Source organism: Pipra filicauda, unplaced genomic scaffold (genome assembly GCF_003945595.2).
Source record: "Pipra filicauda isolate LSUMZ 115617 unplaced genomic scaffold, ASM394559v2 scaffold538_size336133_pilon, whole genome shotgun sequence".
Lineage (NCBI taxonomy): Eukaryota > Metazoa > Chordata > Aves > Passeriformes > Pipridae > Pipra > Pipra filicauda.
In genome coordinates, this window is record NW_024104685.1 from 242,279 (window position 1) to 260,655 (window position 18,377).

Here is an 18,377-nt window from a genome sequence, read left to right on the forward strand (position 1 = left end):
AACTGTTCCTACTCAGGTTTCCAAACTACATATGCCATTTATTTCTTTTGTCAAGAAAGGTTCTTCATATATATTGCCATATGCCTTTCTTTCCTGCTGTGTCCATGCCTTTTATTATATGTATTATATGTCTCAACCTTTATTCTGTTTCTTGGGACATATTTACAAAATGGATATTAAGAACAAGATATATTTGTGCACCTAATTAACATCCTACTTACAGATCCACTTTTATAAGAAAGCTGGCATCTCTGCCTATATGTGGCATAAAAAGTACTGTGAAAATACACATAGTCCTGAAGAAAGGAGGAATTTCAGTAAGTGTGGCTTTGCTGGATAGTGTCAGTCAAAAAGAGACATTTTACTATTAAGAAAAATCTGTAGATGTTCACCTTGTCTGAAAAATCTGACCCTAAATTGCTTAATATTAGCCAATCATATCTGAAAATCGTCATTTCAACAAGTCTGTGCTTGTGTACATGATGGGATTAAGAATGCTTATGAACCACCTGTAAAGTTACACTTATAATTGTTATAGACCATTGAAGACACTTCTTACATAACAGCAGTGCTATCATATCAAGACCACTGCAAATAAAGAAGTAGCTATTGCAACAAAGAACGATTACAGTATAATCAAACATAGACTAAGTTGGAAAGCTCTGACCCCTCTATGTGTTTATATTATTTGGTGTAAACTCTACCTTAATGGCATGAAGCAAGATTAAGTCAAAGATAAAGACTTTTCACTATAAAAATTCCATTTCATTCAGAAGGTCAAAAGATAAGGGAAAACAAAAATCAAATCCATGCTGCTGGACATGAAGCAAGCCCCCTGGGGCAGTCAGCACTGCTCAGCATTGGAACTTCTTCTTCGGTGCAACATCTAGGCTACCCTAGGTGATTTTAACCTGTAGAACTCAAGCACAGCAGAAATCTGAATTCTTGAGACTATAGAATCACCTCTTATAGAATTCTTTTGAATGTCACCAAAAGATTTAAGTGTTACTTATTACACTTACAGATTGCACAAGGATACCTTGATTTATTTAGGGGAAAGCTTTGATATCTTTTATCATCACCTTGGAAACAAAATGTGAATATGTGGTTGTTCCCTTTACTGCATAAGTGCTGGATTTACAGCCTTGATGGCTGATGTGTTGTTTGTAGCCATTGACATGTACAGTTCAGCAGTAAAATATTGGAGCTTTCTTTTACTGTCCTGCCAAGGCACCTCAATCCTGATCAGGAAAAAAGTTGGAGATGAGGACACATACTTCTCTTCTCCCTCCCCACAATTTCTTCCTAAATATTATCTGTGATCTTCTTGTAGTTTTTGTGACTTAGGGACAAGACTCCTAGTCCATAGTTACTGGAGTGGTTGAAATGCAAGTTTAAGAGTTCCAGTATAAAGATTTTCTTTATTTTATTTTATTTTTATTTTAGTTTCTCTATATTAAACAAACCAAAATAAATGTGCTGATGATGGCTTATAATGTCATTCATGGCTCTGCTTTCACCAGCCAATATGATGCTAATGGAGAAAAACACCTGGTAATATCACCAAATTATATTGTATTCAAACTGACAACTAAAATTTATGGCATGGTTAGTCTATACACAGGCACCAAAGTTGAAAGTTACTTTCTTTTGAAATTCATTTAATTCCAAATAATATTCAAGGGGGAGGTGTCTGTAGGGTTTGCTACTTTATATCCTGTACAATAGGCACTGGAGAGATGAATACATCCATGGAGAAAGGGAAGGAGTCATCCAAATGATTATTTTGTGCTGTGTGATAAGTCTTGTTAAATCCCCTGGGATACTTCACCTTCAAGCTTTTACTGGAGGTTTTTTACTTCTTCCTTCTGTTGATGTAGTAAGGCAAATAAAGCACAGCCACATTCCACCTTTGCCAGTCATGGATACATTTTCAGTCACTTTTGGTTGCTATATAAAAACTTAACTCTGACGACTTTCAGGAGCAATTGCAAAAGAGTATAGAATAATATTGAGGATCCCCTTGAGCATAAACACAGACTTATTTGGGCACATGTACTCCACTACAGAACACTTGTTGCCAGGTTAGATTATTTTTACTGATACATATGTGAGGTATGATTTAGCAACAGAAGAAGCTCTAATAATCCAGCTGCTCTAAAGTAAAACAACAACAACAAAAAAGAAATAGACCAGATAAAGACCAAAATTTTTGAGTGACTTTAAAATGTACTCAGTTCCTTTAGCAGAACAAAAATCTATTATATGTGAAAAAATCACTCTCAAATACTACCCATATATTAAGTACTGACTCAAGTACCCAGAATAACTGCTTCGTTTTCCAATGTCCAGCTGTGTTTTTTTCCCCTTAAACTCATCAGAACAATAAAATTAATGTAAAACTACTCATTACTTGCTTGTATTTGCAGACAGCAATCCATGCAATTCTGGAGGCCTGGCAGCAAGTTAATGAGGTTTGAGTATTCAACAACTGAGATAAAATTGACCTAGAGAAACAACAGAGCTGTCAGGTTGTCATTTCTAGCTGGCAGGGTAATGAAACCTATAGCAGAGGGCAATTAAGAATAAATGCACAGTAATAGTCTGCTTGGAAATAACTCTCCAACAATCATTTTTCTTGTTTAGGGATAGCCCTTCTTAACTCATTGAATTGTTTATGTATTTATTTATTTTACAGATATTCAGAAAAGACAGTAACCATGTCGAATAAATGTGTACTTTTTAGTTTTGGGGTTTTTTGCAAGGCATGGAAGTATTTAATTTTAAAGATAGATTCTCCAGGAGAATAACTAAATCCATGCAACTCAAGTATTACAGCAATAGTACCTCTCAAAGGACCGAACGGCATTTAAATATATAGTTTTAATTCTGACCTCAGTACTCCCAATGGAAAGATGACAAAAAATAAAAGTATATAATTTCTGAGGATTAAATCTATTGTTTGGATATACTCTGGACACACCAAAAATATTGATTTTCATTATAAAGATCTCCATCAGAAATTAATTTCTCCTCCACTGTCTGAGTCAAGGGAAATAAATGAACATAAATTTCTTCTCTTCCAGAAAGGAAAATTTGCGTCTATTTCTTCAGATGTGTTCAGCACTCAGTAAACCTTCCAGTGGGTCTCGAAGCCTCAACTCCTCTATATGCTCAAGGGTTTCTGCTGCGCCCAGCACCCAGGCTGACACAGACAGTGCAAGAGCTGGGAGGTAGGTTTCAGAGGACCTGTGCGCTCCAGAGGGATGGCACTGGGTGAAAGAGAATTTGGGAGCAGCATCAGCAGATCTAATTGATTGCTTCAGTGTGGCAGCAATAATTTTAAATATCCAGCATTTAACATTCAAGAGGCTTTTAGGCTTGCTTATTCAGCATATATTTGGAACAAAGTAAAACAAATGAAAACTGTTGCAGCATTAATCTAATAGTTTCTTGCTGTACAGAGATATTACTTATTCCAGTTTTTCACCTCAGACTATGAGTAACTCACATCATTCACAACGAATAATAATGACCTTCATCTCTGTTGCAAACTAAGAAACCACCTTTGTACAGCCTAATTCCCACAAAACATTTAAACCATAGGAACCCAATATTTAATTTAGCAAAGTTATGTGTTTAGTTGAAAATAAGTTCTGCTAGTGCGTAACATGAGAAGTGCAGGCAGAAATTTTCAGAGCAAGAGACAGCCTTCTAATCAAACTGCTTTTACTGGAGTGAATGAAAGACACAGATATTCTGAGCACCAAGACTGTGAGGCTGCACTACCACTCATAGGCCCTAGAATCCTTCCAGTACTGTCTACAGAAACAACCTTTCCGGTTGCTGCCTCCTGCGGAAGCTGCCCTTCTGACACTGGGCACCCAAGGGCTCCTCCAATCCCCCCCCAGCCAGGGTACACTTGGGGCAGCCCAATGGCTGAGGCGCTGTAAGGAATACACTTTCTAACTTTTTGCAATGCTATTTTAAGTAGAAAAACAAAGTACAAGATGTTTTCAAAGTTATTGTTTCTGGTGGTTTTTGGATATTTTTTTTGATTATTGGTTCAGGCATTGCACAGAACATAATTTACAGCCTGGTAAACAGGGACCAGCATCAGAAAACTTTGCCCTCATACTTGGGGTTGGAGAAGTCACAAAACAGTGTTTGCTGCTGTTTTGCCAACAGCAGTCATTTGTTTTAGCTGAATTTATTTTACCTTTGAACAAAGTACCAGCTGCAACTGTATGGAGGTTTCTTTTCACTTCCAGAACTTAAGCTGAATTTTGAACTGTAATATGAACAAATAAAGGACAGTAATATCTTTTTTAGCCATTGATGATTGGAATCTGCACCTTCCTTCACTATATAAAGGAAGAACATAGCTGATATTTCCCTCTACATGATACGGGAACATTTGCAGTGTTCCTTTGCTCATCATACTTTTACATGTGGTGTAAAAGTGCTTTAAAGAGCAGTAAGCTTGGTTTTCAAGTCATTGTGAAATAACAGAAGAGCTACTGAAAGCACTGAAAGTCCTTTTCTCTACCAGCAGCTTCTGCAATTTAATGAAAGCTACCATGAGTATTTGTGAGTCTAATTTCATGTGTCCCAAAATGGGATATTTAATCTTGAAACATGCTAAAAATTAAAAAGCACAGAAAAATCAAGAAAAATATCTTTAAAATGAAGTTTCCAGAAGGAAGAAAAATAAGGAACTTTGTTTTCACTCTTTTTAACACAAACTTTAAAAATAAACTCCACTTGAATTCATATCTTTCCTCTGTGTGAGGTGATCCCCCATAATTCTTTACATTAGATCACAAATGCACTGATGGAACTTTGTATGAACTAATTAAATAATAATTGTGTCAGATACCAAAACTAAAAATAACTACAATGTGGAGGCTAGGACATTTGTCTGGTAAGTGGAATATGATGAGTAAAAGCTCCTGAAAAAAAGATCTGAAACACAATCCTCTATTTCATAGGACAATACCCTAACCAATGGGATATTGAGGAAAATGAGGAAAAATACCATATTCATTCTATAGCAGTTTTTTGAATGTAGTGCTTGATTTCTTTGGTTTTTATTGCAATTGTTGAATCATTTCTGTTTTTCAAAATAGTGTTTCAGTAGTGTATTCTCATTTCATCACTTCTGAAAGTGCATTTTTGAGGAAAAAGTGATGTAAAAGGAAAATACCATTTAGCTCAGCTTCTGAGTGATATGATTGCCTTGTATCTTTCTGTTGCCTGGTCAGCATGTAAAATGTTTCCAAAGTTTGGGGTGCATCGCAAAAAGTTAGAAAGTATATTCCTTACAGTTAACTTTAGAGCTGATGAAAAGAGTTCTCAATATTTTTGGAAGACAGTGTAATATTTCAGTAAAAAGATTACAACTTTTCATGCTGATCAATGCATTTCATTTTTAAAATAATTGCAAAATAAACATTGTGGAGACTTCTCAATTTATTCTAGTATTTAAAACAAAACTGAAACTGAAAAAATATCCTGAAATATTGTAGAAATGACTCCTAAGATTAAAAAAAACAACCAACCAACCTAAACCTCCCACTCTTTTTCCACTTGAAAAGGGTTTACATAATTGTCTCAGTTTAATGAGACTAAAGTGTTTTGCTAAGGAGTTATGAGGAAGACCAAACTCCTTCCTCTAAGCAATTGTAAATCCAGAATTAAGAGGTTCCAATTCAGGAAGTATGGAAAAAGAAAAAATAACAGCCCTTTATTAGAGGATATATGTGTATTGGTAGAACAACAAAAGAACACAAAAACAACTAAACAATAATCCTGTACCCAAAAGTCCCCTTCAAAAGGAAACAGTTCAGAACTTTCTCCTTTTTGGAGCAATTCTAACCACGGTCAGCAGGGGGCGCTGTTGGATCACTGGAGGAGCAGAGCCTGCAGTTGCTCCGTGTCGGCCAGCAGGGGGCGCTGTTGGGCCCTGGCAGTCGCCACGTGGGGGCCCCGGCACATGGTAGAAGCCAAAAATGGAGATCTTCCCCCCCACCAAGAAGGGGAAGGGGAAAAGGGGGGAAAAAAGGGGGCTCTTTCCCACTAAATTCAAGCTGTCTGCAGCTGGCTGTGGCCAGGATTTCCCCTCTTTTGTCAACAGACCATGCCACTGCTAACACAGGAGGGGAGGAAAGAAAGGGCTACCTCCTCCCCGAAAGGTTCTTCTGCAGGTGGGTCAAACCTCTCCAATGAAGTTCGAGCAGGTCTGGACTGGGGGCAGAAGAGGGCGCAGAAAAACGAAGGCAAACTGGAGCCAGAAAGCAGCCAGATGACCAGGCCAAAAACAAAGCGACCTCGGAGTCTTTCCACTCACACCACTCCCTGTGTCAGGGCAGAAGAGAAGTGATTGTCATTTCCCAAGGAGAGGGAAAGAACAACTTACCACCCCACCCCCCCAGTCTTCTGACAGTCTGGAATGCAGGCCTGCTAGTTAGTTCTTCTGTGTGTGTCAATTACCGTAGGCAAACCCCTTCCACCTGCCTCGTTCAACATCTTTCTTTTACAGTGATGCAGGGGAAAGAAAAATTCCCTGCTTGGTTTTTTAGAATAAGTAAACCTATGACAATTATAAGACAGCATAAAAACAATATGTGTTGCTTTTTCTCTCTATCTTATAAATCTATTGTTTATCATGGGAAATTTAAGTTTAACCTTGCTGAAACTATGTCTACAATATTCAGAAATAGAGAACTCCTTAATTCTAGGGCAGAACATGTGAGTGATGCTTCTGCAAAAATGGATGCTAGGAACATCAGAATTTTCATTGGTTTTTCCTTGTTATTTCTATCTCTTTTTCACTTTTTTGTTTGTCTGTGATTGTTTTTCTCTGTCATCTATTAACTTGAATTTTTTCAAGTTTTGTTCCAGCTTTACTATGCTATATTTTTGTTAAATTCTCCCTTTAAATAAAATAGAAATTAAGTTTTAGCTCACGCTCAGGGAATCACACATTTTCATGTCTGGAACTAGGCAATACAAACCTGTGCATCGTTCTTAAGATATGGCATGTCTAAGAGAATAGAAGATTTTTTTTTTTCTTTCTGTTGAACAATATTGGTAATCCAACATGAAAAATATTGCCACTTAAGATTTTCAAAGAACCAGATGATACAATTTCAGGGAAAAATACAAATGCTATTAAAGTCTATAATTATTTCCTCCTTACATATTGACCTAACTATGTTAAGTTCTAGTTACCACGCTGGGTCTGTGATCTTCAGGTGGCATCATGGAAAGAGTTAAAAAAAAGAGAAGACCTGTTTTTTTGCTATAATCTTAATACAAAAAGAAGTGTTAATATTCCTTTAAAGACCTTTTACCCTGTTTTGACCAAATAATTCTAGGAGCACTATTGTCAGTTCTATTTAAAAGTGTCTTACTGATAGAAAGTTAAGAAAAAAAGTAATTGCATTGACCTGAGTGCTGGAAATTTGAGTGAGTTATGAATGATAGCCTGAGAAATCCCAATCAATATAAAAAGGGAGCTTAAAGATCATTTAATTGAAGCAAAGTAGAAACTTACATGGTTTAAATAATGTCAACAGAAAAGTTACTGTTTTCAGCTCAGTACACATGATAAGACTTTGAGAGTCATAAGTACCTAATTCCATCTCACGAATTTAGTAGTGAGTAAAGATTAAAGCTTACTGTCTCCACAGGGTGCTGAGCTCTTGATTCCTGTTTTTTATAACATCCAGTCTGGATTATTGTAATACCCTCTTCATATGCCTCTTTGATACAGTGGTTTGCCGTTCACAAGCTTCAGCATGCACAGATTATAACAACTCAGATTCTCAGTGGAATTGAACTATATCAACATCCTAACAGTCTTGATTGCTTTTTTGTCAGATTTAAAATGATTTTTAAAACGTGCATGTTACCTACTTTTTCTTTAAACTTTTTTTTTAGACTAACCTATTGATTTCTCATTTTCTCTGCTTGCTGCATATTACAGTGATAACTGTACTATTGGCTACAGACTCTGAAAGCAGATGTGTCCTCAACATAACAAGGAATATGGTGAGAGAAATCACTCAAACTGGGATAAATATCAGAAACTCTACATAACAAATTTCTTAATGCATGTTTTGCTTGTTCTCTTGTTCTGTGTTTCAGAGTGTGTCTGGATGTGGTGAAGTAACACTGAAAACTTGAGTATAAGATAATTTAGCCTTTTTTAAATGTAATTTTTAAAATTTAAAAAGTGTTATTGGAGAATAACAAATAATACTTTATGTATCTATACATAGTTAGAGATATATTATCTATATATATCTATATAGTTATACTTTCTAATATGTCAAGGCAGTAAGTTAGTGAGCTCACTGTGCTACTAACAGTTTCTGAGAAGTCATGAAAATGGGAAGAGGTAGTAAATGATTGAAGGAAAATAATGCCAGTGGATAATAGAGATAACTTAAAGAGGAAAGAAAAGGGTAATCTTTTTAATTGTCATTCACTGCATCTATTCTTGTCATAAAATAAATATTTAAAGTAGAAAAATATAATCAAATATTTAGGCTTAATTTCAAGAGAATTCAGCACTCCAAAGACAACTGTAAATTTCCTCACACAGTCTTTTAGCTAAGTAAATAAAGGTTACTTCAATATGCAGGCGGTACTAAATTGACATGTCCTCAATATCCAGCTCTGAAAAGAAATGTACATAACAGAAATGTGAACAAGAACTGAGTGAAATATAATATGAAAAAATGTAGTATTTTAAACAATTACTTATCGTATTCCAGTGGGTTGAAGGGATTAAAAATCAAAACCTAGGAAACTACTGTGCAAGGGATTTAATTTCTCTGCTAAATAAGTAAAATAAATATGTAGATAAGTAAGAAATACTGTTATGTCACAGAATGCAATGTCAATTATCTGTATCTGAAAGTATAAGCAACAATTGCACACATAAGTTATTCAGGTTGATCTAAGGGAGTGTTGTTCCGTTTTTGCAGAAAATGGAGGGAAAGAAGATACTGTAAGCATAGCAAAAGTCTGACAAAATGACAGCAGCCTTGCCTCTTGCAAAAGGTAAACCACTAGAAGCTGCAATGTCGTGAACCATCTTGTATTATCGTAAGAATTGATTGAAAATTAATGGATAATCCCATCTGGCTACACAGAAATAAGCACAAATATTTCTTACTCTGATTCCCGCAACCATTTCAGTGAAGCCATGTTGTAATCCTGACTAATTACAGGTGCAAGGATATGGCCCAGCATTATGCAAAGTACATTCAAAGCCTTTTTTAGTGTGAATGCTTAGCTTCTGTTTTATCTTACCTAGTTTTATATTTCCTGTGCTTTTATTCTGATTGCATCATTTCCTAGTTACATGGAAAAGCACATTCACAGAAAAAATGCTTTGTAGGAATTCAGTCTTGGGTTCTTTCCTTCCAGATTAGTTTCTCCCTTAAAACAGTACTTCAGTGTAATAATCTCAGATTTACATCAGGGTAATTGAATACAATACTGTAGACAAGCAGCTTCTCCTTTCTGATTTTCTTGGACAATCCCTTTTCTATACTTCTTATTCTTCATTTTTATAAAAACACAGATTACCTCAGAAGTTTTTTTCTCTCTTTTTTTCCCTGGCTCAACCGTTTTCTTTGCTATATCACTGAATAAATTTTTAAAAAAAGCTTCATTGATATGTCTGCTGGATCCGCTGCTCACACAAACTCAGGCAATTTATTACCTGTCTATGCTGAACTGGACAGGCCTCTAAGTTACAATATGCCATTAAAAATGATGCATCTGAAGTGTCTGTAAACCAAAATTTTCAATGATACACTGAACTGCTGATCAGCTGATATAATAATTGACTTAGACAAACAAATACCCTTCCCTTAAGAGCAATGAGACTTCTATTAAAAAAAATTTATAAAGTAGGCATTTCACAGGATCATTCAGGATTTTTTGTTTCCCATAACATGACTTTTTAAAAGGAAAAAAGAAAAGGGTGAAGGCGTCAAGAACCCTGCCTGCCTGCCTTCTCTCTTTGACATACTTCAAAGTATGTCTCTACTTCTCTCTTTGACATGCTCACTTCTTAAAGAAAATAGGAGACTCAGTACTGAAAATCCCAATTAAAGGAAGGAATTGCCAGGAAGTATTGTATAAGATGCCCAAACCTCCTGGTTTGGGAGGTGTAACCTCCCTACTGGTTACACTGCTCTTCAGCTCGTTTTGTATCTTGTGTATCAGACACCCAGCTTCCTCACACTGCACGAAGAGGCACCACAACAGAGCCTGCTTAGAGCAAATACCTAAACAGGGGACATGATATTGTTGCACTAAAGACCCTTTGGGGTTCTAAATGTTCAGTATTCATTCTGTGTTATTCACTGTTATTCAGTGTTATTCACTGAGTTCTGGATTTGTTTTTGACAGCAAGACAATTTACTAATCTCTGGCTTTGAAATCACTGCTCTGCTTTTGTACCATTTCAACCCCAAGCACTCTAAGTAATGCAAATATTAGCATGAACTGCTATAGTAAAAGAAAGATAGGAATACAATAGATTCTTCGGGGTTCTGGTAATTTTTTGTGCTTATGAGGGAGTATGAAATGCAAAGTCTAAGAGAGGAGCTAAGTCTTCCATTCAGAATCCATTGCTTAATCATCCAGCAAACCCAGAGAGCTGAGTAGCTAAGTTATTGGACAGATGTAATGCCAGATAGCTCCTTACAGTAGATACTCAAGCACATTTTCTTACAGCATATCCTATTTCCTTTCTTCAAATAGCCACTGCTTTACAACAGTCGTGTTCAGTCTGAAAACCTGGAAATACAGGTACTTTATCAAAGACAAAATCCGCTCAACTAGCAACAGCACCATATCCCTCCTAAAATCTCTATGTTCATGAAATTGAGCTCCTCAGTTATCCTCTTTTACTCTCCAACTGACATTTTCCCTTTGCAAATAAAATGTAGAATTTACCCACAAGTGTTTTTATTTTTGCAGATCACGGATTAATTTTTCCTCCATAGTTCAAAAAGAACAGAGGCAGATGGAGTCCAAGATCATTTTCCCTTTAGACCTAGAGTGCCAGATGTGTAAAACCGGATAAACAATAAATTTATTCCTACAAATAAGTTCAATGATGGAGATATATATAGATATCTATATCTATCTATCTATCTATCTATCTATCTCTATATATATATATAACTAATAGCAGTAAAACAATGAAAAATCTAAGTGTCTTATAAAAGAAAACAAAAAAGCTAAAGCATTTTGAACAAAAAACCCCAACAAATAAAAGCATTGTGAACAGTTATGCAGTGTTTTATATGAGCACCGGATATGTAAAGTATTCACTAGCATTTAATTCTGTAATCAGTGAAATGCTCCCAGACTGAGAATGTCTTTTAAACATTTTTTTAAAATTTAAATGTCATGATGAAAAATAGGAAATGCAAAGACTGTAATAATTTTAAGAGAGCACTGAAATTGGTTAGCAATAGTCATAATTAATATTTAAAAAAATGAGAGAAAATAATTTCTGGGAAAACATTGTATTTATGTACATTAAGCATTTAGCCAATTTACTTAAATTACAATATTCAACAAACTTACCAGCCATTTACAGGAACAATAAATCAAACTATAAGTTACTTACCTTTAAAGTGGGCACTGTCTTACTCTCGTTCAGAACTTCCCTTAAATACTCTGATTGTTCAGTGGGGTCAGGCTTAGAAATCAGTGTTGTATGATAAGGTAGTAAACATTTCAATGTTAAAGAATAAGTTTTAAAACTAATTTAGACATCATTCTGATACAGTATTTAGTTTAGTATTAGCTCTATAGAAAACCCCAATTCTTTTGCTCTAACACACAGTCACTATTTACAGAGAAAGAAATCCAAACTGTGATGCATTAAAAACATTTTTTCACTTGCATTTTGTTTCCAGAAATCACACCTGAAGCTCACTATCAAAATTACATGATATTTATGCTACTCAAGGAACAGATAACAAAACACCCTAATGTCAAAAGTCATTTCATTTTTTCATCAAGAGTAAGGCCATCTCTAAACATATTAAAATATTATTCACTTTGACAATAAAACTAGTTCTGAGACATGAACTATTGCTATATTAGAGAAGGAAAGCAATCAGTATTTTTCATCTTCCAAGAATCTCTATAACACAAAAAATCCATCGTGACTAATGGAATCAGTAAGTACCTGGAAGGCAAACGTCTTTTTTATTTCCAGTGTGAAATCTAGTTTGAAACAAGCACTTATAGTTAACTCACTTCTCTAATATCCAGAAAAGTTTGACCCGTAATGAATATTACTTTTTGAAATTACATAAATTTTTTATTACTACTCCATGGTGCATTGTCGTATCAAAGAGTCCTAAAGGGAGATATATATATGGGGCTACACTTAATACTCAACAGTGCTACAAATGATAATATTTCCAAATATTTTAACCTAAAATGGTAAGTTGTTCAAAGTTGTTAACAGCTGTTATGCACTTACTATAATTTTTTTTCTGCTAATGTATTAAATTTACTACAGTGTGTTACACTAGCAGCAACATTGATGCTATATATACTAGCTGCATTCTAAAGAAGTATTTTTAAATGTGCTTCATATCAGTTTTCAAATCAAGCAATATGGGTGTTAAGAATAAAATTTCATGCATTTTGTTATGAAAAGCTTAATTTTGACTGTGTGGTAATCATCCCTCATGGATTTAATGAAACACATACAGAAAAAAGAAATGCATAGGAATGTTGAGTAAACCTTTAAAATTACTTTCATATGTACGAATCAAGAACTTGAGTTCTTCAGCTGTGACAGGCCAACCCTTTCTCTGACAGTGTTTAAGTTGCTGCTGCTCTGTATCAGCTCTAGTAGTTCAGGGATCGTCACAGAGACAATTACAGTTTCATGTTTTGTATAGTTGTCTAATCCCTCTAACTTTATGAATCAAGAAGCTGTATTACAGTGATGGAATTTCTCTTTGCTTGCAAAAGACAGAATTCTCTCTGAAGTAGGGACAGTTACTTACTTTTTATTTACTTAAGACTCAGTCAGCACAGCCATTCTATATTGTTTACTTTATTCTCCACTGAGGAGCAACCTATGGACATATTGAGTTCACTCATCTTTCACTCCTTAAAACCTGCTGCTGTGTCACACTCGTGGTGGAGTCAAGTCCCTAAGGCAGAACCAAGCCTCCAGGATCATTTTGTATTTGTATCCTGCATAGGATGGGATAAAATACTTTTCATGGCCAGTCTTCGTGAACAAAGATTTGGGAAAGGTCTCTTACCCTTCGAACCTGCACAGTGGACTTTTTTGGTGAGACACAGTGTGCGCTGAACTGAGCCCACCCTTTAATCCTGAGGTTCATCTGTCGGGGCCGAGCGAGCTTGGACGGTGGCAGCGAGGACCTCAGGACCTAGGTTTGTTTAGAGTGACCTTCTCTTAGATGGATGGCCTTACAGGGCTGACGAGCTCCATCTGCCCGGGGAAGTCCCCTGACCGGGAATCGAACCCGGGCCGCAGCGGTGAGAGCGTCGCATCCTAACCACTAGACCACCAGGGGGCCCCGGGACAAAACACAATCCTAATTGAAATTACAGAAATTGTTACCATTTAAGTCTATTGTCAGTTTTACCACCAATATTAATTACTTAAGCCAGTGTATAATTATGTGATTCATAATTATAAGTAGGTTGTGTTTTACATGTTTAATAGGGTTCAGAACATGAAATGTATCAAGATTAGTTGACAGGAAGCTTTACTGTGACACCAGAGATATAACATAGAAACCATAGCACAGATACATCTTCAGATTTGGTCCATCAGAGAGATGCTTGTTCAAGGCCTCTTAGTTATATTTTATCTTCATGGCAACTTCCCATCACCGTTACCAAAGCAGCCAATTCATTGCCATTAGAAATAAATTTTATAATACTCAAACAACTGCAACTTTCTGAAGATCAAAGGTGCATTTTACTACTGCAGTCAAATCACAGCCTTGAAACAACCTCCTTTTGCCACTAACCCAAGCTGTATTTGAAAGAACATAAATAGACATATACTTCAACATCCTACTCAAAGCGGTTGAGCTATCTGGACACCTTTTTCTTTAGTTAGGCTTTTAAAGACTGTGTAGTATTATTATTTTTTAAAACATAGATTTAAATGAACCATTTCTACGGTGTATTTAATCATAGTTTTCTTTAATTTTAAATTGCTATGTTCTTTGTTTGATGCGTCTCATTTTGTAAATATGTTCTAGTTAATGGGACTTTACAAAATGCAAATTAATTATCAGTTTTCTTAACACCAGTAGGTAATGTCCCTTTTCTGTGTGAAAATACAAGTACAAAAGCAAAGCATTCAGACCAAACTCTTAATTACTATGGTAATATCATGGAGCATGGTAATATCATGGAGCAAATGTTATTTTAAAGTATTCTTCCATTTCCTATTCAAATGGTTAGTACAAAGTATGCTTCAGTATATTTAGTTAATAGTAGATCAATGCCTTTGTTCCTTTTCTGCCAGGTAAACTATAGACAAAGAGGAAGACTGGATTAAAATAACCAATATGACTTTTAACATGCTCTTCATTTTAAACAAAACTCTAAAATTCCAATTCCTAGATTGCATCCTGCTAGTAAGAGTATTGGATTATATTATAACTATTATTTCCCATAGCAACTAACTGCAGGAGCACAGGAATTACTATGCTAAATGAGATGTGTGGTCCATCTTGTCTGACAACCTGGTTTTCAGACTGCCTGATCATACATGCCCTACCAAAATGTGCAAGAAAACCCATATATCAGGAGAAAGAGGTTGGTTAGAGAGCTGTAAAGCCCCAGGCCCAAGCCACAAGCTGTCCAGGCATTTTATTTATATTTAAGACTCCAAGAGTTCCCAACAGATTCTTGCAGAGCCTTTTAGTTCTTTAATACCTTGAATTCATGTAAAGAGAACATGCTATACATGTTTCCCAAGAGACTTCTTTTAATTTAGTGAGGAGAAAAAAAAGCATTTTGGCAAAAGGTTCACAGGAGTAACCCATCATTTTTAAGTTACCCACAAAGAGCAAAGAAAGGAAGAGATTAAGAGAAGAAAGAAGGAGTAAGGAAAGATGTTAGAATAAGAAAATTGTATAGCTACCACAAAAGGGTCACACAACAATGGCAGGTCCTAGGGGAGGAGGCAAAATGGAGCCCAATTAAACAGTCCAGCGAGATATGAATCCAGTCTCTCACAAGAGCCCCTATCTCTCATCCTATATGGAACTACTGAAAAGACTATATATGATTCCAAGGCCAGAACTATGTTGGGTAACCCACCGTGAGGCTGTTGGATTAGTGTAACTCTTAGTTATAGTGACTTTACAGATCTCAGTTCCCAGATGGAATTTAGTGCTTCAATCATATGACTTCTAGAACTGTAGCTTAAACAGCAAACATTACAAATAAGTCTTCCCCACTTATAAAATCAATTTAGTTTCTATGAAACATTATATGTCATGATTATATCAAGGACAGGCTCGGATAGTCCTTGTCCTCTGAAATTCATCAAGTAAAATTTTTGTTATATTTGTGTGTATCATGACAAAGGTGGCACTGCAGTTTTGCACTAGTTCTCTAATGGAATACATTGGCCACAGCCCCAAGTATTCTAAATTAACATAGTGTCATCTGTGGAAAAAAAACCCTAGTGTGTATTTCCTAAGGAAGGATCTAGTCCTTCTAATTCTGCCACTGTCTACAAAGCCAGTATATTATAGTTGCATGGTGACAGTATTGCCTAATCCAGCATTATCTGACTTCAGTGCCAGCGCTACTAAACAATTCAGTGTCTAAGTGGCCATCTGCTGTTAAGTCTTTCTAAGAAAGGGGTTTCCATTTATGAGGGTAAACATGGATTAATTCTCATGCTGCTAAAAACTGTAAATTCAACAAAAACTGTAAATTCAACTAAAAACTATATTCAACTATATATACATATAGAAAGACATTAATAAAGTAGCAAGAAGTGGTACTTAAAATAATACATCATTATCTAGTATCACCTTGATTACTAAGTACTCATCATATATTACCATTTTATTTAATAAGTACGAAAGTAAATTTTTCAAAGCAGTTTTTGTAACTCCTGTGCAACACCAAGGAAATTTGCTGTTCAGAAACCTGGAACAAATTATTCTTGTTAAAATAAGACAATAGAAAATAAAAATTCGCAAAGAAAGTAATTTTTCAATAACATTACATTGTGCATGGTAGTTCTTATATTACCAATACATTTTCCTCTCTTCTAAGTTTTGAAGTACTACTTAAGGTCTCAGAAGGATCCTGAATAAAAAGCTTGCTGAACCAGAAGCCTGTTAATGCAGTTACCTGTCCTCTTGCTTTCTATATATGCCTCTAAAGCTTAAATTTTTCATAAGTCACTGGTGATTTGGGGATATCTGAGTTTGAAATTCAAAAGGCTACCATAATTTTAGAGTATTTTGCATATAACTGGGTACCTTTCCGGAGAAAGTAAACAGCCAAGGATGATTTACTGAAATTAATTGGGGGGCCAATAGGGGCCAAACTTACCACAAAATTACAATCAAATTATTTCTGTCAAGAAAACAAAAACAAGGAAAAAAGGAAACGTGCTTAACTTGGCATTTCTGATACACTTCATTTTACAAAGAAATATATTGTATATAAATATATATAAAGATATATATGTATTTATTTGCACACAACTTTAGAATTTGGGTATAGTCACTCTTGTGGGTTGGGAGACCATAGTTAACCTTCTTAGAGTGAGTTCCTCTCTAGTGTTCCACCCTGAGTGAACATATACCCCTGAATCACACGGATGAGCAATAGCTGCACCTCTGCCTCAAGACCTCTGACAAGCCCAAGATTTGAAAATTTCCTGTTCTTAGCTAAAAATGGTGCAATAGAAATGTAATGGATTCTTTCAGGTTCCGTAAACCTGTTTTACTCTCCTTACTTTCTAAGGAGAAAATATTAAATCTATTTTTCATCCCAGTACAGCCTTCAAAAGGAAAATTTGGAGCTTCTAGCACATTTGGAAGAGAGTGACAACTGTTCATATGATCCATGAATAAGGTTGGTCATTTTAACATTTCAGATATCTATTAGACAAAATGATGGGTTGTCTCTTGATTCTAAATTATTTTTCTGTAATTGATGTTGCCTAAATATAACATCTCTGGTTTCAGAGACTGGCCCTGTAACTTTTATTAATTTTACAAATTGCTGAGGACTGAAGGCTTGAAAAAAGTTCCATGCCTAATTTACAACATACAACTAATATTCATAGAATCATAGAATATACTGAGTTGGAAGAACCCACAAGGATCATCAAAGTCCAACTCTTGGCCCTGCACAGGGCAGCCTCAAGAATCACACCATGTGCCTGAGAGCATTGTCCAAATGCTTCTTGAACTCTGGCAGGTAAGAATTAGTGGTTTAAATTACACTACTGGTAAATACATGTTCAATTGCATTGAATAATTGTTGTTGGACTGAGATCTGTGGTCCGAAAAACAAAACACTGCAACTGCTTTCACTCAAGCATGCTACCAAATTACTTCATTTTTTATTTTGTTGTGGAGATTCACCAGTAATTAACCCTGAAAGATTTCCAGAAACCCAATTAGGGAAAAGGAAAAAAAAGAAAGATATCCAGCTGAAGTGTGACAGCATTTCAGACTGAACTTGTTAGATGAAGGGACAAACATACTGAAATTATGAGACAACCTGTTATTTTCTGCAAGAATATTTGCAATGCTCTGCTGATTCATATTAATATCTTATGATGCCCTTAAAAAAACTGGAGTCAGCTGTTCATCATTTTTATCTAACTATCTACTCCTTCTGGGTTTCTTAGAAAAGGAAGCGATTCACAGGTTTTCTCTAAAAATTAAGGGAAAGATAGACAGTCTGGAACAAACACAAAGCGTGTTTCATTCTACAGCATTTTTTTCTTAGACTCTTATTTATATTTGCTTAATTGTTTCTACTTTAATTTGTAATATCTGGGGAAGCTCTGTCAGCTACTGGCTCTGTCAGAACAAGCTACAAGACTTTAACAATCAATGATATGATACAGTATAGCAAGTTCCATTTTCTCATTTTCTTCAGAAAAATTACTATACACACCTTTTTCTACACTTACATCATTATTTCTTTTATTCAAAGCTGACATTCTACTTAAACTGATACAATACACTAAAGGAGATACAATCCTCAGTTCTGAAGAGCTCTGTTTTTTTCCATTTATATACACATACATATACACACAAACAGATGGAACTAAGAATATG

General features: G+C 35.5%; 1 long non-coding RNA gene across 1 annotated transcript; it reads left to right on the plus strand.

Annotated features, from left to right (window-relative positions):
• Window positions 1-6,028: 6,028 nt before the first annotated feature.
• On the plus strand, window positions 6,029-11,138 carry LOC120324450. The gene is made up of 4 exons (XR_005565772.1): window positions 6,029-6,206; window positions 7,991-8,055; window positions 8,997-9,072; window positions 11,008-11,138. It is a non-coding gene; the product is annotated as an uncharacterized LOC120324450 (long non-coding RNA).
• Window positions 11,139-18,377: the final 7,239 nt, after the last annotated feature.